General features: G+C 43.0%; 1 protein-coding gene across 2 annotated transcripts in view; it reads left to right on the forward strand.

Moving 5' to 3' along the window:
* The window catches only part of DLGAP4 (DLG associated protein 4), a 127849-nt gene that overhangs the window by 88322 nt on the left and 16171 nt on the right, over positions 1-23356 (forward strand). The gene's annotated exons all lie outside the window — the stretch shown is intronic.

Raw genomic sequence — 23356 nt, forward strand, 5'->3', positions numbered from 1 at the left:
AAAAAACACTAAAGGAAATTTCAGGAGTATTAGCCAGCAAAAAAATTAGACAGACTGTCTTACTTGTTCTTGTTGCTCTTTCTTGCTTGTTCTTGCAGCTTTGTTGTCGTTTAGCTGTCTTCTGGAAAGTTAGGGTTCTGTTTTGAAAATGTGCAAACATTACACACCCTCAAAGAGTAGGCCGGCGGTTCCCAAAGTGTGCGCCGCGGCTCCCAGGGGTGCCGCGGCGCTGTCACTGGGGTGCCGCTGGCCAGCCCTACAAAAAAAGAAAGCAAACAGAAACTTACCAATCCACACGGCGCTAGGACCCTGCAGCCTTCTCTCTCCCGCAGCTGTCACTGAATATCGACGTCAGTGACAGCTGCGCGAGAGAGGAGGCTGCAGGGTCCTAGCGCCACGCGGATTGGTAAGTTTCTGTTTGCTTTCTTTTTTCTATAGCTGGCGCCTGGCGCGGGGCAGAGGTGGGGGTCAGATGGCAGAAGAGGGGGAGAGAGAGCAGAGGAGGAGGGCAGATGGCAGAGGAGGTGGACAGATGGCAGAGGAGGGGGACAGATGGCAGAGGAGGGGGTCAGATGGCAGAGGAGGGGGTCAGATGGCAGAGGAAGGGGGACAGATGGCAGAAGAGGGGGTCAGATGGCAGAGGAGGGGGACAGCGTGAGAGAGGGCAGAGGAGGGTGACACAGGGCAGAGGAGGGGGACAGCGTGACAGAGGGCAGAGGAGAGGACAGAGGGCAGAGGGGGCAATGTGAGAGAGGGCAGTGTGCCTGGATGCAGAGGGGGCAGAGTGTCCGGATGCAGAGGGGCATTTTTGCATACAACTAAATAAGTATTTCTGTAGTGACCTAAATACTTATTAAAAAATTTTGACCCAACTACTTCTAAAACAGGACTGCTCAGTAATTATTTTGGAGGGGTGCCTTGAAAAAATTTGGAGACTCTAAGGGTGCTGCGAACTGCAAAAGTTTGGGAACCACTGGATTAGGCTCTTTAGAGAGCATCCTCATGAATGCCACACAATACATAGATCATGCCCCCCCCCTTCCCACCTTCCCACCACCACCATCCATTTCATCACACCCCAGCGGCCAATTCATGACCCTCTTCCCCCCAGCCATTAGATCACCGTGCCCCTTATTACACTGCTCCCTCAATACACTGTGCCCTTTATCACACTATCCTCCTTGCAGCACACTCTTTCCCTCAGTACACTGTCCTCCTTGCAGCACACTCTGCCCCTCAGTACACTATCCTCCTTGCAGAACACTCTGCCCCTCAGTACACTGTCCCCCTTGCAGCACACTCTGCCCCTCAGTACACTGTCCTCCTTGCAGCACACTCTTTCCCTCAGTACACTGTCCGCCTTGCAGCACACTCTGCCCCTCAGTACACTGTCCTCCTTGCAGCACACTCTGCCCCTCAGTACACTGTCCTCCTTGCAGCACACTCTGCCCCTCAGTACACTGTCCTCCTTGCAGCACACTCTGCCCCTCAGTACACTATCCTCCTTGCAGAACACTCTGCCCCTCAGTACACTGTCCCCCTTGCAGCACACTCTGCCCCTCAGTACACTGTCCTCCTTGCAGCACACTCTTTCCCTCAGTACACTGTCCGCCTTGCAGCACACTCTGCCCCTCAGTACACTGTCCTCCTTGCAGCACACTCTGCCCCTCAGTACACTGTCCTCCTTGCAGCACACTCTGCCCCTCAGTACACTGTCCTCCTTGCAGCACACTCTGCCCTTCAGTACACAATCCCCCTTGCAGCACACTCTGCCCCTCAGAACACTGTCCCCCTTGCAGCACATTTTGTCCCCCTTGCAGCACACTCTGCCCCTCAGTACACTGTCTCCCTTGCAGCACACTCTGCCCCTCAGTACACTGTCCCCCTTGCAGCACACTCTGCCCCTCAGTACACTGTCCTCCTTGCAGCACACTCTTTCCCTCAGTACACTGTCCTCCTTGCAGCACACTCTGCCCCTCAGTACGCTGTTCTCCTTGCAGCACACTCTGCCCCTCAGTACACTGTCCTCCTTGCAGCACACTCTGCCCTTCAGTACACTTTCCCCCTTGCAGCACATTCTTTCCCTCAGTACACTGTCCCCCTTGCAGCACATTTTGTCCCCCTTGCAGCACACTCTGCCCCTCAGTACACTGTCCTCCTTGCAGCACACTCTTTCCCTCAGTACACTGTCCTCCTTGCAGCACACTCTGCCCCTCAGTACACTGTCCTCCTTGCAGCACACTCTGCCCCTCAGTACACTGTCCTTCTTGCAGCACACTCTGCCCTTCAGTACAGTATCCCCCTTGCAGCACACTCTGCCCCTCAGTACACTGCCCCCCTTGCAGCACACTATGTCCTTCAGTACACTGTCCCCCTTTGCAGCACACTCTGCTCCTCAGTACACTGCCTCCCTTGCAGCACACTCTGCCCCTCAGAACACTGTCCCCCTTGCAGCACATTTTGTCCCCCTTGCAGCACACTCTGCCCCTCAGTACACTGTCCCCCTTGCAGCACACTCTGCCACTCAGTACACTGTCCCCTTGCAGCACACTCTGCCCCTCAGTACACTGCCCCCTTGTAGCACATTTTGTCCCCCTTGCAGCACACTCTGCCCCTCAGTACACTGTCCCCCTTGCAGCACACTCTGCCCCTCAGTACACTGTCCTTCTTGCAACACACTCTGCCCCTCAGTACACTGTCCTCCTTGCAGCACACTCTGCCCCTCAGTACACTGCCCCCTTGCAGCACACTGCCCCCCTTGCAGCACACTCTGCTCCTCAGTATACTGTCCCCTTTGCAGCACACTCTGCCCCTCAGCACACTGTCCCCCTTGCAGCACATTCTGTCCCAATTGCAGCACACTCTGAACCTCAGTACACTCTCCTAATTGCAGCACACTCTTTCCCTCAGTACACTGTCCTCCTTGCAGCACACTCTGCCCCTCAGTACACTGTCCTCCTTGCAGAACACTCTGCCCCTCAGTACACTGTCCCCCTTGCAGCACACTCTGCCCCTCAGTACACTGTCCTCCTTACAGCACACTGTGCCCCTCAGTACACTGTCCTCCTTGCAGAACACTATCCTCCTTGCAGCACACTCTGCCCCTCAGTACACTGTCCATCCTTGCAGCACACTCTCCCCCTTGCAGCACACTCTCCCCCTTGCAGCACACTCTGCCCCTCAGTACACTGTCCCCCTTGCAGCACACTCTGCCCCTCGGTACACTGTCCCCCTTGCAGCACACTCTGCCCCTCAGTACAATGTCCTCCTTGCAGCACACTCTTTCCCTCAGTACACTGTCCCCCTTGCAGCACATTTTGTCCCCCTTGCAGCACACTCTGTCCCCCTTATTACACTATGCCCCTCGGTACACTGTCCCCCTTGCAGCACACTCTGGCCCCCTTATTACACTATGCCCCTGCATACACGCAAATCTTTACTTATACAGATATTAACAAAGGATGAAGTGCGCACAAGTTAATTGAGATAGACAGAAACGTCTTGCTAAAAGCAGCTAGTAAAATCACAAGATGATCCCAAATCTTGCTGATACAAGTCCAAAATATATAAAAATGAATCCAGCACTAGGATAGCGATTTTGTTTCTAGTGTAACCAGTACTTTGGTGTGTATAATGTTACGGGGTGTGTGAATGGATAATAATTATGTGATCAAATGTAAGGTATTGTGCGGTTAGATATATCACACTAATGGTCATGTAGTGGAAAAGATCTCTAAGGATAGCAAAATAACATGTTAACTGTTACATGGTTAAAATAAATTATGCACCTGTACAGAGCAATATATAAATACAATATTGTCCACAACAGGGATGAATTCAAATATTGTCATTCCACAGTTAGGTACCGGGATGTAAATTCATTTCAGTACATATCTGTTCATATGATCCATATTGTTAATAGGTACAGCGATATATCCTTCAGAAATAAGGTAGGTTATAAGTTAATTTCAGTTCATATCTGTTCATATATTTTAACAATCTGGATCATATATTGGACGTATCCAGCAGTGTATTGTCTGCTACAGCTCAGATGTGGTGTTTGTAATGCCCTTTAAGCTGATCACTGTTTACTGGGTTGAGGTGATTGATGCATCCTCCCAGGGGAGAGCTGGCAAATTTTAGCCTGGGGGGGCAAGACTCTACTCGGCAGCCTATTAATAACATTTTAAAGGGAAAAAAATGCAGGCAGCCCAGTGACCCAGCCCAAGATAGCCCACTATAGGACCAGCCCGGGGGGGAGGGGCGGCAATGCCCCCCAGCCTGAACCTAGATCCTCCCCACGGGACGGGGATCTGGCGTTAGTGGCAGGATCAGAGGATTAAAATAGAGACTTGCCAGTGCTAGGGAAAAAAGACCCCACCATGTGGTAGGCAGTTCTGAACAATCCTATGAGGTTCATATTTGATGAGAGAGTAGTGTCCCTCACTGACTGAGATACAGGTGGAAGTACAGAGGCATGAGTTCAGGGCCTGATAAACCACTAGGCTGATCAGGCTGGGGCGCTGGGTCTCGTTGGGGTGTTTATTTTATTTTTTTTCAATTTCATATTCACTTTTTTTTAGGGGTGGAGGTGGCTACGATCAAAGGCATTGGTGTTCAGCAACAGGCAGCCAATCGCTAGGCTGCTTGTTGCTGTATGGGCACCCACAATACTGTGCAGCAGACAGGAAGCAGGAAGTCTTCATTCCCTGTCTGCTGATCTGAGGAGCGACGCTGGCCAGCACAACTACAGGTAAGTGAGGGAGGGACTGCCATGCAAATCTATAGGGAGGGAGAGAGGTTGATATGTGTAAAGGAGGGCAGAGGATGGGGGCTGATATATGTGGCTGGGGGAGGTAAGGAAAATGGCTGCAGGGGAGATGGCTGCAGGGTGGGTGGTAAGGAAAATGGCTGCAGGGTGGGAGGTAAGGAAAATGGCTGCAGGGTGGGAGGTAAGGAAAATGGCTGCAGGGGGGTTGATAAAAATGGCTGCAGGGGGGAATGGGTGTAGTGTGGGAGGTAAGGAAAATGGATGCAGGGGGTATTTAAAAAATAGAGCAGCTTTGGGGGGGCATAATCTCATGATTGTGTGGCGGCTACATGGATGCTCTCTGTGGTCTCGGCAATCACTAGAATACTAAATATTAGTGAGATAGGGCTGGTAGAGGTTTGTATTTGACCACAAATATTCAGATATTACTTATATATGCCTGTACAATGGGGTACTTTTAGCTGGCCAAAATGGAGTGTTTTGTTTTAACTAAAGGGCCTAATCATTCAGGGTTTATTAACATTTTGCATTATAATAAATTTTTGCATTTTCAAAACAGGACCCCAACTTTCCAGAAGCCAGCGAGAGGATAACAAAGCTACAAGAGAGAAGAGCAAAAACAGGTAAGAGACAATGGCACAATCTGTGTAAAATTGAATGCTGGAGAATACACCTGAACATTCATATGCAGGAGTATTCCTATACACCTATATATTCGGGGGGCGCTGCGGCCGTATTAGCCTAGGGCAGCCAGAACCCTTAATCAGGCCCTGCCTGAGTTCAACTAGTGTAACATCCTATCCTAATCAAGCTATGGGGACCCTTGACCTTGTCTGGTAGTTGACTGGATGTATGCGGAACTGAGCACTGACAGCACAGAAAGAGCTGCTGTTGAGAGACATATTAAGCAAAGTTTCAAATGAGAGATGAGCAAGATGGGCCTGTGGAGACATAGGGTGCATTTACAGGTATTTTTGATCAATTTGGTATAAATCAGCCAGGTTGACTGTCAAAATCACCACAACTGTGGAAAGGAAATGTCAGCAATTTAAATATATTAACTTGACCCCTCAGATATTTAAATTTGTTACAAAGGGTGTGTAGCAAAATGCATAAAAATATAGATCATTATCACAATGGAGACATGAAGTAATTGACAAGTGGGTCTGCACTCTGCACTAATAGAATACTACGTCCCTCCCATTGTGTACGGTTAGGGGAAGGGTCCATTGACAGTCACCTAGGAGACAGGGTCGCCTTTATTTGTTTCTTCTACTATGTGAGAGTCAGTGAAGCACAGGGCACCGACTTGCAATCATCAGGGGCGAATTGGGTAAATGTATGATCTCTGTCATTTGTTGGTAGTAGTAAAATATCTATAAATTAAATCAGATACTGGTGTCTGGCTACAATACTGTACAGTCTGTCTTCATGATGTTATCATTCCCTAATAACGTGGTATGAGAATAAATACGTGCTGACATTGGAAGCAGATCGTGCGTCTAAGTTAATTTAAAAAAAGAAGAAAAAAAAACGTTTTACTCTGGCCTTTTAAACGCCTACGTCACAATGAGTAAATCGTAGCCACGCCCCCGCAAGCTTTATATGACGTTCGAATTGGGCGGGGTCTCATCACTGGGCTTTAACCCAAGCCGCCCCTCCTCTTAAAGGGGAGACGCTGCAGAGGGAGCAGGCAGGAGGGTGAGTGTCCGTGTCTGTCCCTTGTCTCTGTCACCTGGGCCAGCTACCTCCCCCCCCATCAGTGCCTTCCCCAGCGCCAGCAGCCGCCCCGATCTCCCCTCCGGCCTGCTCATCCTATACATGCACATAAGTCTTCATAGGGTTTTCTTCAATCATCTGCAGATTTTCCTATGAATGAGTAGGGCGGATCCCCTAGTCCATATCCACGTCTACCCCCACACCATCCCTATTCTTCACAGATCTGGCACCCGGGCCCCTTTGTGCCCATGTTGAAAATCTGCTAGAGACCCTAGAAGCACGGAACCCCTCCCCAGTCTCTCCCACTCACTGATTCCATCACCCTGGCTTTGTTTCAAGAGCTGTGGAGGCAATGTGAGTGCACCGTTTTCTAGATCTCTGTTGTGTGCCCTTGTGCATGGCATGCGCTCCATACCCATCGTGGGTGGGATCCTTTTATTTTTGAATCGATTTTTTTTTGTTCTCGTATTTGTGTGCTTTTTGTTTCCTAAAAATATTGTTCTCTTGGATTTTCCCACATTGTCCCCTTCTTATGCTATGGAGCTAAAATGGCAATGGTATGTCAGATGGGAAAGGCAGGAGAAAGTGGCATATATACTTAAATTGTATAATTAGTCATATTAGTGGGCTAATTAATCACTTGAATAACTGTTTCCTGCTGGCCTTTTCCTAACAACACCCTCCCATTTCTATTTTTGGGATAGACAGAGTTAACAGTGATGCTGGCATGTAAATTGGTCCATGCTTTTACTATATTGAACCAGCTGTAGGAGTACAATTGTTCTGCTCTTTTTCACAAAATGAAACTTAAATCGGTACTCTGCCAGTTTTACTGCACTCCCTTAAGCATATATAATTTTCATTTTGGGATGGGTTAATAAATGCTTTGCTTTCCTTTGTCATGCATGCAAGCGTGATTGTGTCTCGTTGCCAGTTGGCATTGCTTTCCCTGGCGCATGACGTTTAGGCTGGCACTATTTTTGAGTCTGGGCAGGGATAACCCTTGGGTTACATTTCTGGCTAAGTCAGATGGACTCGACATATGACACATTTAGCATATTATTTTGGATACACAAGCATGTTTATGAAGTGGGATTGCTTTAAATACTAATTAATATTGTACAGCACATAACAAGCATTGTTCCTTTGATTCCCTGACAGGTTTCCTTTTGCCCCATGGCTGCTCAGTGATGTCACAATGAGCGTTTGCTACATGCTGTGGATTCCACTTGATAATTTTTATAGTGCACTGTGAGGATTCCTGTTTGTCTACCTATTTGTGGAGTTCTCTGCAGCCGTCCTTTGTCAGTAGCTTAGATGTCAAATGTTGCCCCATGTGGTCTCAGTCAGTTTTCCTGTTATTGGCAGTGTGTTTGTGAGTTTGATATCACTACAGGTCTCTGCGGGGAGTGCTGACAACATTATAGGTGTGATTTGCAGTTTGACACTGTGTACGGATAGCATCTCACTGTAGAGTGAGATTGGTTCGGATGGAAGGCTTTCTCTGTATATGATCATCTCAGGGCAGCTGCTAATACTCTTGTTACACTACTGAACAACTGTCATAGCATGGGACTACGACTACCCAAGAAGCAGGGCATTTCAGGTGATACCATTGACAAGGTTCACAGGGTTACTAGCTCATCTTGGGTCATGTACATATTGGTGCTTGGTTGGTTTCTGGACACTTGTTGTTCTATGTACAGTGTTCTCCCCAGAACCTATTTTTGGGATGCTGCACCCGGCTGTTTTTACTTGTCACCCGGCTCTTGGAGTCCAACGGAGTCACTATTATAATAGGACAAACCGTTGTTTATCCTATTATAATAAGCACTGTGTGAGCACGGCAGCCAGCAGAGTGTGTTAGACCACTGACCACCAGTCTGACTTGGGCAATAACGTCATTATTTTTTATTACGATTACTGCAAAGTATTATGCTGCCCCCACCGGGCTACTTCTTAATGCCACCCGGCTGGCAACATTTTCTGAGTAGAACACTATATGTATGACAAGAAGCCATTTGACTAGGCATGGCTTACTGGTAGTAAGATTTAGGTTGTGGGATGAGAAGGTTGGTTTTACACTTAGGACATTTAATATAATAATGTTGGTACTCCCTGATATTGATTTGGCTTCTAATGTGACGTATATATTGTCAACAAACCAACTTAGGACACTGCCTAGGCCCATGTGCAATTGATGGATTAAACAATAATTGCGTGCAACCACGATTGCTTTCTAAATAGAACTATTTGTGTATTAGCCCCACGGCTGATCTTTTTATTGGATTTAGGGGGTCCGTACAAGGTCAGACTGCGGGATTATACTCAGTTATGTGGTCATTGCCAACTGGTGGAGATGTATAAATTAGATTAAGTAGTAGTTATAGTAATTGAGGGTGAAAAGACGCATCCACCAAGTTCAACCTTTCACTTATTCCTAATAACTTTGTATGGTTTCACACGTAGGCGCCTCTCTATATTTGTGATTATTGTATCTTATTTACTCTCTATGAAATATTTGTAGTAATTTAGGATGCTCGCCTTTTTCTTTCTCTTTAACTTATATTTCCATGAATGGGCTCCCATTTTATTTTAAGATCTTTTTAAATTCTTGTTTTTTCACATTTCTAAAACAATGCGGTATAGTAATGTATCCCAAATATCCCACTTGATTCAGGTCCATATCCTAGGAAAATAAGCTTTGAGTAGTAAGGTTTTTACTTGTGAGGACATTGGTCTCCTCCACTGTATGGGGGAAGCCTTAGCTCCTCTGCCAAGCTCCTCAGCCAATTGCCAGTAAAGACACAGTGACCCCTGTAAATAATTATACCAAAGATAAGAATTGTACAGAAACAGAAAATGAAACTTAAGCTGCTAAGGGATAAGCACTTTCACTACAAGCCTTAAAATCTTAAATACATAATACACATCCACACTGCTTTTATCAATAATGAAAGTGAAGTAACATAGAATCAATTTTTAATTAAATTTTATGTAGGTAATACAGTAACAAAAATGTAGGGCCTATACAGCATGAGTTCATAATAATTACTGTCGAAAGTAACGCGGTTCGTATTACCATTAATACAGTATGTAAACCCTGAGCAGAAATCGGCGTTAAGAATTACCGTAGTAACTGTAGAAATGCACACTATAACCGTATTAACGGTAATAGTGAGCAGCCCGCGTTACTTTCGGCAGTATCACAGCCAATTAAATTCCCCCCCATAGGATCTATATGTTCCAAGAAGAAGAAGAATTATTTTGGTAATGCAAATCCTCCTCAATAATCAACAAGCAAAATCAGTTAAAAAAAAAAGTTTACATTTTGTACTAAAATATCTTTTTGCAATACAGAAAATGATATTATATTTTGGTCCAGAACATATAATATGTTATAAGCTGAATAGTTTGGGTTGAAGTGAAACTACTTTGATTTTGTGTTTCATAAAAGGAAATTTTGTAACTACGATTTCTATCCTTCCCCAACTCTACAGTGGCGGCATTCGACTTCCAGAATGCTGTTGAATCTTGTCCTCCTTCCGGTTTTGCATATTAATGCCACAAACATTGGGTAAAAAATGCCACTAGGGAGAGAGCAGACAATGGCAAATAATAACAACAAATAATTATACTAAGAGCCAACGTAATATAAAGTTGCACTTACTCTAGATACCATAAATGGTTCTTCATGGTCATGGTTGCAGTTAATCATGGAATCCAAAGTATTATGGAAGGAAATATTGAATGAGCCTATACTGAGCAACTTAAAGATACCTTATCTAAGCATTAATTGATATGCTATATTGGGGGGTGGGGGTACTTCTGCCAGCCCTATGTACACCTACACCGTATATACATTCTTAAAACCTGGTTGACGCTGACTTTCCAATAAATAATGCATAGGAATGGACCTGTACACATACTAGGGTATATTTACTAAACTAAAGTAGAGATGTTTCCTATAGCAACCAATTAGATTCTAGTTATCATTTTGTAGAATGTACTAAATAAATGACAGCTAGAATCTGATTGGTTGCTATAGGCAACATCTCCACTTTTTCAAACACGCAGTTTAGTAAATATTCCCTCTTTGTGTCAGTGTCATGCTTTAATGCTCAGTCAAATACATAAAGTGCATAATGCACTATGCTACAGGGAAGCTTTGAAACACGCTTTTAACAGAGTGGGAATAGATAATGTTTTGTCTATGCATTTGATTAGTGTTTTCCAGTGCCCTTGTGCACAGGCAAGCCTGCACTATGCCTTTGCTTGGTTCTTTCTGTAGTTACTGCTGTGGAGATATAAGATTGTGTAGAATGTTAAAAGATCGGAGGGATCATTTATTAAAAAAAAAAGATCATTAGTGAATTCGTAATTGAGCAATCGAACGTTGAGACCACATGCTATTTAGATGGCTCTACTCCAGTATCAACAAATGGGCATTTATATATCCTTAAAGCAGTGATTCCCATGCTTTCTCAGTTCGAGGCACCCCTAAGCCAAAATAGTTACCGAGCAGTCCCGTTTTTTCAAAAGTTGGGTCAAAATAACGTAATAAGTATTTAGGTCAGGACATAAATACTTATTAAATTGTTTGCAAAAATAAAACGCATAAATCCAAGGGAAAGGAATATTTTTATATTTTATTCAATTATATTTCTTTCAAAGAACAATTTACTGCACTCATTAACAGCAATAAGATCAAATAAAATAAAACTGAATGATACATACATAAATTGGCTTGGTTATTAAAGAACGTTATAAAATACCAAACTTATTTATTAATGGGATGTGTGCACTACACAGTTGTTCAAACCTTGGGATCACTTTGGACTCCCTTGTCACCCTTGTTTCCTGTTCCACATTGATTTTTGAACGGTATTACAGCAACAGCCAAAAACCCAGCTTTACATAGATGTGTTGTCGCAAATGTAACGCGGATTTGCTGTGCCCCGTCGCACTGTGCCCCTTCGCCGTCGCACTGTGCCCCTTCACCGTCACACTGTGCCCCTTCACCATCACACTGCCCCACAGAATTACACTGTCCTCTTCACCATCGCTCTGCAGGCTTTTCATCATGGTTTTGCTCCTTCACCACTTTTATTACACTGCCCCTTTCATCACAGCGTTGCCCCTCCATTCTTTTACTTGGCCTTCTTTCTTCTGTCATCCTTCTCTTCCTCTTCTGTCTTCTTTTCAGTGTTTCGGCTCCTCTCTGCGCCATTCCTCACTGAAAATGTCGGACGTGATGACGACAGTCAGTGAGAAGGGAATAGAGAGGAGAATGCCGGCTGTTGGACAAGCGGGGGATGGCAGACGGAGGGGTGCACCTCTCAGGTATGGCGCTCCCCACCTTGCGTACTCCGCTTACCGCCGGCCCTGCCTGCGGCACCCCTGTGAGAGAGTCGCAGAACCCCAGGGAGCACAATTTTGGACCGCTGCCTTAAAGGATTATTGACATACATAATGCAACTCCTACACCAGTGTTGGCTAACCAGTGATACTCCAGGTATTTGTGAAACTACAAGCCCCAGCATGCTTTGCCAGTATATAACAGCTTATTGCTGGAAGGGTATGCTGGGACTTGTAGTTTCACAACACCTGGAGTGTCACAGGTTAGCCAACACTGTCCTACACAATACATCATAAAATTAGTCTTCACCGCAACTACATTTATGTATTCTGAAAAAAAACATGCATAGAGGATAAAACCGCTAGGTTCAGTTTTATTCCACACACTAATGATAGTTGACAGCCCCCCAAAACTGTCTGGTTCTATGACACCCAAGGCCAGCTGATTCTACCTTTATATAATGTTAAAAGACAAATCAATTGTTCAATTCCATGTTCAGTTTAACTCTTTACCATGTTATTAAGCCGTACACTGCCACCGGTCTCTGCCATCACACTCCACATATTTAGAACCTTTTCTTGGAAAAGGAATCCTGTCTATCTGTATAAGTGGTGAGTTCTGATGCCACCATTTCCTTTTTAGTCGGAAGATTTCTGTATAAAAATAATCTATCCTCTAATTCTTGATCGCCTCTTTATATAATGCTACCATAATATGCTGTGATGTACAGAGAATCCTTCACATCAGTCCCTGTCCCGTAGGAACTTACAGTCTAACTCCCTCACACGCAAAGCACATATTCATTTTTTATTTTTTTTTAGTCCTCAGCCAGTCATTCTACCAGTATGTTTTTGGACTGTGGGATTAAACCCATGCAAATACGCAGAGAACACAATAATTATCACTATTTACAAAGCATAAAACAAAATCATCCTATAACAAATGAACTGTACTCTGTGTCTGGCTCACATAGTAGAACCCTTTATTTGTACAAGGTGATCATGTGTCAGCAGCTACAGCATTGCCTGGACGGTTCAGTGTCGGCCAACTGCTGAGTACTCCTGTCTCCCAGGAATAAATACAGGATGTATAAACAGGGATATAGCTCTCTCTAGCGAGGAGTTGTTAGGGAGATTACAGCACTGGGCCCATTTCCATAGTGAAAGACCAGACACTGCTGCCCTAGTGACACAGACTACAGTGCAGGGTCACACCATGCTCTTCTACACTAGACATTGTCATGTACACCCAATACATATCATTTGTAGGTTGAAATTAGGAAGGTGACATTTTCCGGAGCTTTTATATGTGCGTTATTAAATCATGTAAAATGTCATGTTTTTATTGTTATTATAGGTGGTTTCCATGATAAGAGAGCTGCACCTGCTCGCTGTGCAGTCTCCCACATTTATGTGATATTACACTAGACACACACACTTATCAATAGCCACAACCACCACTGATCTGCTTGCACCAGTCTTTCCTGTTATGATGAACACACTGCAGCTCTGTTAAGAGTAAAAAGATATTAAGGGGTCTATTTAAGTAACGGTAAAGAGCCAAAATTATGGCTCTTTCGCAGCTTTTTGCTACTTCCTATCAGGCTAACGCTGGAGAAATCATAGATTTCCTAAATTTCGGATCTTACCACTGTCCCCATAAACCTCTATGGGGACAGCAGCATTTGTTAATTCACTAAGCTGCAAAAGGCTTTGCTTTTTGCAGTACAGTAACGACATCTCAGGATGGCGTTACTGGTCAATTTCAACAGGATCCAGCTGAAACCACTCCGGCTTCGCTGGCACATTTTCCTTTTGACGGCTACTTTATGCTTCGTGGAGGAGGGGAGTCAATGTCAGAGGAGCCCCCGACATAGTAAGTTGCAGCGGTGCTTCTTTATTACCGCTGCGATTTGCAGAGGTCTGTAGTGAGGGCTACCGCGCTGGGGTTGTATATATAGACCTCTAATTGTCAGAGTTGTTGCACATTTGCATTGAAACGTATGAATCCAATGCTGCTTGTGAATAACTTGCACTTGCAAAGTGTGAATTCTGCCCTCTACTTCCCCACCATTGGTGCCCATATGCCCAATTTGGTGATAAGTTGGACATATCGTTTGTGGCCATATCCACAACCTCCGCTATTTCAGGGATCTAAAGCTTTTGTCTTCTTCTAATTGATATTGTAACATGCTGATACCACACTAGATCTTCCCCAGTTCTTGGTTACCGAGCAGAGGTAAAATACAGTTTTAGCCCAGTACCTTTAGATGTGAAATTATGTTTTTTTTACTTAATTAAGCTAGTAATTTAGAACAAATCATCTCTGACATTGAAACATAGTTGTTGATTATTAGTTTTGTCTGGCATATAGTATTATTATTACCATTGATTTGTAAGGTGCCACATTGCTCTGCACTGCCTGACAGTGGGGACAAAGGGTATGAAGGACCCTGCTCATGAGAGATTACGTTCTAATTGGAATAGGGCGAAGCTGAAACAAGAGCGAGTATGCCCTAGAGAGGAGATTGGCACAGTTTTGCGGGTGCACTAGTGTGGTTTGTATTGTTGGGAGTACGGTATATGTGAGGGTGTATCAGAGTAGTAGTATAGATGGGAGCAGGGAAATGCTAACAAAGAGGTGGGTTTTCAGCATTTAAAGATTTGAAGGCTGTGGGAGACTCTGATCCAGCATGGTAGGGAATTTCATAAGTGTGTAGCAGCACTGGAGAAGTACTTTAGGCGGGAGTAAGTGGTGGTTACTACAGATGATGTGTGTATATACAGTATAATGGCCTTTTAAAGCTTGGCACCTATGTAAAGTAGAGTGAACCATTTGCTCGCCTTAACCAATATTGCTAAAAGTGCATCCTATCAATTAACTAGGCACTGGTTCCTGGACAGTTAATAGGCTGAAATAATAATTGCATAAATGACAGTCTTTTTTCCCCCCATGTCCTTATAAATATTTTTTTTTACAGAAGGCTGGAGTGTAGTAGGGCCTTGTACCACAGTTGATGTGTTCTGGTTGCTCAGATTAATCAATTAATGGCTAGAATGCAAGTAAGCCAGGACAATGGTGACTATCCTATTTGAGACATTGGTCATGACATAAAGGCCAGCCAGAGCGACTCTTATAAACCATACTCCTGTAACTATACGATAATGTATAGCAAAACTAATATAAAGTTGTTTTTTTCTAATAAACCTTCTGTATCTTGGTAATAATTAATTACAAAGCACAATAGTATTTGTACAGGCATAGGAACTTGGTTCATCAATGTACACAAGGCAGAGTCCACACAAATTGATGTGCCAATATAGGCAGCTGCAGCCCAGCTGTCCATGTGGATGTCTGTGAACAGTGAAAGCATGGCTGAGGCAGCTGGCAGGAAGACAGTTGTATATGTGTGTCCATGCTCAGTCTTGCTGTACATGCTGATAATGCATTGAGTCACTTCCTGGGCAGTAGTGTTTTTAAGGCAATGCGTTGACATCTACTGATCTGTGTCACACATGCACAATGTCCTACTTCCTCCCCCTCACTATTCCTTTAACTTCCAGGCAGGATATAAGAGAACAGTGAGTTAGAGTCTGACACACAGCCTCACTTCAACAACAATATCACATCACATTGTGTGTTCTCTGTAAAATTGTGGGGAAACTATGTATACTATGCTCTGTGTACTACACACATCTAATGGGCTGGGTGTGTGGTTTTTGTGCCGTTCTTTTCTGACTCATGGCTGAAGTCTTTCTGGTAGCGCCGTCTCTTTAAAAGTGGGAGTGACTGCCAGCTCAGTGCTCCTAAGTATGACAGCACTGCACTTAACCCCTTTTATCACACAGAAAATAGAACACATTGTTCTGTCTGTCTTATAGTTTTCTTTGGTTGGTGGCACTGTGCATGGGTTGCCATCGTTCTCAAGGTGCAGAGTTATGGCTTTGTGGTTTTAGGAGTGATATTGTGCCAAGGGATGTGATGCTCTGCAGCATGGTGATTCATTTGTAAAATCTTGTAAAGTTTTCACTGTGGGGAAGGTTTTGGGCTACAAAGGAAAGGGTGGTGGGTTGATATTTCATAGTGTGGGGGTGCAATGCTCTGCAGGGTGCGGTATCTTTGTGCCATTACTCACCAGTTATGTAATGTAAGCCTATGTAATTTAACACACAATAGGGTGGTACTGAGTATACACCCAACTCAGCATCCCGCAAGACGGAAGATCCACTTGAAGCACAGACGGCAACATACAAGGTCTGTCTAGATTTCTCTTCACAGGGCTTATTGCCAAAAGCCTAGCTTTATTTGTGGCCAGTACTATGATAACCCTTTGTGTCATCAGTCAGCAGGGCCTGTAATATAGTACTTTGTGGTTTATGCTTTGCCTTGTAGCCTGCATCCCTGTAAATACATCTAAACTCTGCTTTCCACCATGGGTCAATCCTGCTTTTATAATATATGATAATGAATGTCATGCATGAATACTGTATAGTAATGTTAAATATATATTGTGTGTGCAGTTGGTTTACAATGTGCAAGTGTATTCTTTGTCTGTGATACAAACTCTTGTAATGTTGCTTTGTGTGCATAGTGTGTCAATGCCAGATGTGTATTATTACATAGATATTGATCTAGTTATGTTATTGAAAGGGGAGTAAAAATTGAACTTGGGGTGTGGGTATTTTTTTTTTTTTTGTCCAGTTATAGAGACCAACCTATAATACAGTACAGTGGCTTTAACATTTAAATGTCATCTTAACATTATTGTGTTAATAGATAGTGCAAAATCATTCTCAGCACTGTAGGTGCCAAATGTTGATACTTGATTGATAGAAAGTTGACTTGTTGCCAGAAAAAGGTTGTGACTTGTGCGCCCTTTAATGAGATGCAGGATCATTTGGTTATGTCTGTAATGATGGTATTATAAAGCTTCCAGAATTAGCATTGCACACACCCTGCTGATCTGCTCATTTACAGCTGATGCAACTGTGGGAAACCATTGTAATACTTTAAAGGCTACGTACTACAATCTAATGCTAGTTAAGTGCATGTAAATGGATGTGAAAAACAACATTGTTCCACATAAGACTGTACATATTAGCATTTTTTTTTCATGTGTTTGAGTTGCCTGTGTCTCGGTGCGTCTGACGTGTACCAACACAGTTGAAAACTTACATTCACAGTGCGCTCCCATTGAGATTAATGCGTTTAAATATCTATTTCCACTTGTATTTGGTTTGAACAAGATAACTTCCTGTTTTGTAACCGACTTGTCTTTTAAAAAGCACAGATTGAAAGCACTTGTGAATTCATATCAAATGCGTGCTTAAATGCCATTTGGTTTATATTCATTAAAAGAAAAAATCCAAATGCCAGTAAGTTTGTAGCCTTGATAAGAATAAGATGCACCTGAAATGCAGCATCTTCTATTTATTTGCAACCTGTTATAGTGCGTTCTGCCATCATGTGTTCTAGCTGCAGCTGCCTACTCCTGATGTGTAGGCCATTTATTTAACCCAGTGTATGAGGTTTATAGTCAACCTGCCCATTGTTATCAGACTAACTGATCATCTATTTTGTGGGCTGTACAAATGTTCATGAGAACATAGACTATTCATTTGCAAGAATTGCTGACCTCATTGAGTAGACTCTAATCCTTCCTATTTCTTTCTGAATGGTACAGTGTTGACACCTTTTAGATAAAATAAGGCTCGCCACCTGTTTTTTTGTTATTTTTTGGCAATTCAAGCATTTGGCCAAAGATAAGTCTATGACTGTCACGGACTGGGCAGTTGACCCTTGAATGACCCACGCTTCCCCTGAATAAACCATAGAGAAGACAGAACTAAAACTCTTTTAGCAAAGCCACAAGCATTATTCTGGGTACACACCTATGTAATGTCTCTAACAATTTCAACAATGATTGAAGGTCCCGATGAGCATGCAGATTCATGTGTACACACCTACACAGTCTACCTTCAGATCTGTGATATTCATCTCTCATAACCGACTGCTGAAAATAAATTGTTCCATCGTTTGTGAATTTTAGGAATTTCAGAAAACCAAATCAACAGATGCCATGTGTTTTGGTACGATAACACCTGATCGTGGGAGCGTACACACTCTTGTATTGACCTGCACGGTAATTGCATAGATGTATATACCAAACTTTAGTCTGTTGTACAGTTTCTGTAAACAAATCTATAGTAATGAATGCTCAAGAACTGTTACCTTACCCATGATCAAGTGAATCTTTGCAAAATAACATTGTCTGTGCAGTGGAACCATTGGTAGGACTGCTGTTTCATCTGTTTTTATTTTATTTTTTTCATGTTCATATTTTATTTATTTTTTTACGTAAGACAGCCTTTTGGCTGTCATGTTAATTTACTATGTAGGCTTGGACCTAATTTTGTTGCCATAATAACAAAATAATTATGAGGACGACTCTTGGCTGAGCATTGTCACGGCAACGGTGTGGAGGAAATGGAGCTGTTGCTTAGAAACCACCACCTGAGGCTCGGTGGCCATTTACTGGAGGCTAATGGAATGGGAGACTGGAGACAAAGCCAGACATAGATATTAATATGCACGCTGGGTACAATACATAAAAGAAGTAAAATGTATACAGGAGGAAAGAGGTTATGCAAACATATAAATACTGTACATAACTGTAAGATGAATACTAACTACAAACCCATGAGTGCAATTACTAACTTTAAAAACAAAATGTGTATAACAAAATGACCATGTGGGAGGTTAAAGTAGTAGCTATTTTACCAAATTTCCAGGGTTGCAGACAATTTTTCTCCCTCCTTTGACACTTGAAGCTCCCTCTAGTGATCAGTCTGAAGCATCCTGCACTGTTAACCAATCACAGGTTGTTTCTTCTTGGTTGCTATGACAGCAGCCACAGACTGATAACTAGAGGGAGCCTCTTGCAGCCGGATTTGATGAGTACAATAGAGGAAGCTGTGTAGTAAGTGGGCACAACGGAGAGGTGCTCTGTATTACTCACTGGCCGCTGTATTCCTCATTTCCTTCGAGACTGCTAGAGGTAAATCATGTTTTATTTCACTGTTTCCTCGACCTGTCTTCATGCACGTGTTGCAAGTTGTCATATTCATTCCATAATTGCTTCTGGATGGTGTGACATGACTGAAAGAGGCATGGGCTATGTTGATCACATCCATGCTTTGTGCTTTTGCATAATATGTTATCTTTTTTTTCTTTACAGTAACTCTACTGTCATCTAGTCCCAAAACAAGCGTCGTCAATTTTAAAGCACTCTGTAGGTTTGCTCTTGATCAGTCTATTCACCCACATCCCTCAGCAGACTGTAACAAGAGCATTTACAGCCTATACATCAGATATTGCACATTTCTGTATACAATTCATATATTCATTACTATCATTGTAGAGCCCGAATACAGATGGTGCATGGTTAATTTTAAACTAAATGAGTGACCTGGCGCTTATTGATTTTGCTTCTTTCCGTGGGTTGTACCAATACTGTTTAATCCAGTGCATGTTCTCCACATTATCATGTGCCTTGTCATGCTGTTTAATTAAAAACTAAAAGATGTGTAACGTAATCCAAAACAACCCATGTTCTATTAAATGGGATCCTTCATGACAAGCCTGGCCCAACCTGTGGCTCTTCAGGTGTTGTGAAACTACAAGTGCCAGCATGCTTTGCCAGTAGATGATAGCTAGCAAAGCATGCTGGGGCTTGTAGTTTCACAACACCTGGAGAGCCACAGGTTTTCCAGGCCTGCTCTATGATGTCCATTCCACTAGTGCAAATAGGCAGTTTCTCATAGCAGTCACTCAATCTATTTTAAGTTAGTTTGTGAAAGTAAATGTTACGGGTTGCTGCACATTTTCACTTTTATACTAAATAACCCTCAAAGTAGTTTGCACCCAAAATAATCTTCACAAAACTGAAAGTTCCATTTTGGGCAGAATATTCTAAGTAAAAGCCTGTCATAAAAGATGACCTACCTGGTAGCCTTTGTTCCCGCAATCTGGTGTGTCCGCTGCCATTTGTACGCCACTGTTATCTTCCGCTGGCAGTGTTGTATGTGGCCAATAGGCTGCCAGTCTGAAGACCGGATCAGCAGTAGTGAGATGAGTACTGTAATGTCTGATGTACTAATACCAGGCTCCAGGTGAGTGATCTTTTGTTGACAGGCGTTTCCTTATGAATTATCCTCTTGCCGACCAAAGCCATTATTACAGCTTTAGTCTAACTAAGCAACTTATACTTAGCATTTTTAAAGAAGGAATAAGGTTTTTATTAGCTTTTTGTATTAAATATATTTCTATTTTATGGGTATTGACCAATGTACAGAGTTCTGATCAGCGAGCAGGTATAGTCCGAAAGGAGCTTATGCCTGAAGTGTACGTTGTACGATTTGCATTATGTGGGTGAGGCATGTGTCTGCAGCTTGACCAGCTGTTAAAATAGGAATCATTCCTCCCTATAGTGATCACAATTTACTGAACATTTGATGGACCTAATTTGGAAGTGCTTATAGGAGGAATGTAATTCTATATGTGAAATATATGTATGTATTTCACAATAAACATGTATGCTGACTGGGAGCTAGTGTGATGATGACTCTCAAAGTGGGTGACATTTTCCTGGATTTATGGAGATGAAAAGCATCATATAATAATGATAATCTAATTGACTGCCTATATTTTAATGAATATGTTGATGTGAAAAGAGGAAACGTATAAGCCTTATCAGTGTAGCATCTAATGAGCATTTTTCACTATATATTAAAAAACATGTTGATGATCTTCCTTCAACTGATAGGTCCCAAAGAGTCTGCAAATACAATTGCTAGCCTTTAATCTTTAGTTAGATACCGTCTGCTAGATTGTGTATCAAACCTCTGTCTGATATGAGCAAGTTTGCACACTCATACCTGCTGATATCAGACAGAGGAGGCGAGGTGCCTGTATGGTACCGAATACACCTAGTCCCTTAAAATGCTCACACTGGCATTACAGGCTCATGTTAGATACACTATCTAGCAGAGTGTATCTAGCTAACAATGAAAGTTAGGCTAGGTATCTTTCTACAGTTACTTTGTCGCTAAAGTATCCTTGCTGTTTTTGGTTTCTGATTTTGTGCAGTTGACTAAATCGGCTTTTGTTAAATCTACCGAACTTCGATTTAATTAGAACTATTTTAATCTTCTGTCTAAAAAGTGACTGTCTGCTTGTTTCGATTGCTGGTGTATGGCCTCCAGGCCTCCTATAGTAAATCTGACCAACCTGTGGCTGTCCAGGTGTTGTGAAACTACAACTCCCAGCACATCCTGCCAGCTATCGGCGGTCTTGTCTGCTAGCAGAGCATGCTGGGACTTGTGGTTTCACAACACTTTGAAGAGAGCTATCAGGTTGGCCATGCCTGAACTAGAATGTGCACTTTTGCATCTGCAGCACCGTGGTGTGCTGCAAGTGGGGACATATTTAAGTTGAGAGGGGGATGTCTCCGAACTTGACTGTAATAAAGCGGCCTAATATGTGCTACATGCAAAAATAGGCAATACATGCAAAAAAAAATATTTGCATTTACACCAATTGCATCACAGCACAGCTTGTCCAGGTGTTAGTTTGCACTTTTCACTTGGATTAGCTCCTAACTCAAACTATTCTGCACCTGTCCAGTATAATGCTTCCTCCACTGATGCCTCAGTGCAGATTACCGGTCTTCCACTGCTGAGCTCAAATATTCGCAGTGCTAAGTACACTTCAAATCTTATGTCTCTAAAGCTGGGTACACACCTATGCAATCACCGTGCAGATCACACGATTTGCGACCGTTTGGTCAGATATTGCAAGAGTGTGTACACTCCCACAATCGTGGTGGTTATACCAAATCACATCGCCTCTGTTGATTTGGTTTTAAAAAATGTCCTAAGAATCACAATAAATTATGGAATGATGTCGGGCAAATGTGGCAGTGTGTACACACTCGGGACCAGCAGTGTAGGCAGATCTCTGTAGAGTTTAGAGTCACTATCTTTTCAGCAGATGGGTTATGACAGAAGTAGAGCACAGATCTAAAGGTAAATTGTGTAGTTGTGTACACATGAATCTACATGCTCATCTGGAATTTCAATCTGTGAAGTCATCAGAGACCTTGCATCTGAAGTATGATTGCATAGGTGTGTACCCAACTTGAGTCTGTCATAACAAAGGTTTCCTGGAAAAAGATTGTTTTAACTCCCAGGCCACTGTTACAGCTGTTAAGTCATCTGTACTTGATATACAGCGATGCTGTTCCATAGCTGACCAGATAGTGATGAGAGTCTAACTTGGGCAGTGTACCATTGGCCGCTGTTGGCGTATATTTTTTGCAAGCTACCGTGTTGTCAGACATGGGTACAACAGTTTTCTGCTATTTGGGGGAGATTTGTGTGGCAATTTGAGCTTGGGGCCAGTTTCCCATAAAAATAAGCAGTATTGTCCTTTCTTAATAGCCTGAAGCGTTCTTCGTGCATCTATTCTACATTAATAATGTGGTGATCTACTGTATATTAAATGGTTAAAACTGGCAGTGAAATAGAAATAAGGGCTCCATAGCTGCAGAACTGTAAAGAGTAAATATCTCTGTAATCTATCACACGGAGATTGTTTCCATGGTGTTTTGGGACCATAATAGGCACAAAGTTATAATTTATACTATAGGGAATAATAACGCTCCTACTGTAAGGATAAAGCTGCAGTGTGATCTTCAATTAGAGTCCTTTGTGTGCAGATGAATAGGTTCTGTTGGGGTAAATATATATAATATTGAGTGTGTGTGTTCTTATTTCCGAGTGCAAGAGAGAATTGTGTTTCTAGTGTGAGTGGAAGCGAAGTTGCGTTGTTGCTATGAGCAAAATGAATGTCTGGATGTATCACCGGCTGTGCGAGCAGGAAATGTAGGTCAGACATCAAGGGAAGCAATCAGGATTCAGAGTCACACACTAATCCCTGAAATGCTGGGTGTGTGTCTGCATATGTGCAGTATGCAGAATGTAATACTACGTGTCTGGTATGCAGTGCTACACTGTGTGGCTGCCGTGCTGAGTCTATAGTTTCCTGTCTGTTTAGATGATTGCATGTGTCTGTATTTGTATATGAAGTAGCAGTATGTGACTTGTGTGTGCATATTTGTGTAGTCTGTGTGGCATTCCAAGAAGTAATTGCTGGAATCCAAGTCTTTACCCTCTTAGGTTTCTCCCCCAACTGGTGTATGCTTTAGTTTTTCCACTTAGTGCATATTCTGTCTCTTATGGTGTCATAATTCATTGCAGAACCTTCTGGCTCTGATCCTTATAAGGATATTGAGATTGTTTTATGCATTGATGTCTGTACTGAGTGCCTTACATCTCTGATCCATGTATGTCTAATAGTCTATTCTCTGAGTGCCTTACATCCCTGACCCATGTATGTCTAATATTCTATTCTCTGAGTGCCTTGGTGCAGATATATTTTCACTCTGA

Source organism: Mixophyes fleayi, chromosome 6, assembly GCF_038048845.1.
Source record: "Mixophyes fleayi isolate aMixFle1 chromosome 6, aMixFle1.hap1, whole genome shotgun sequence".
Lineage (NCBI taxonomy): Eukaryota > Metazoa > Chordata > Amphibia > Anura > Limnodynastidae > Mixophyes > Mixophyes fleayi.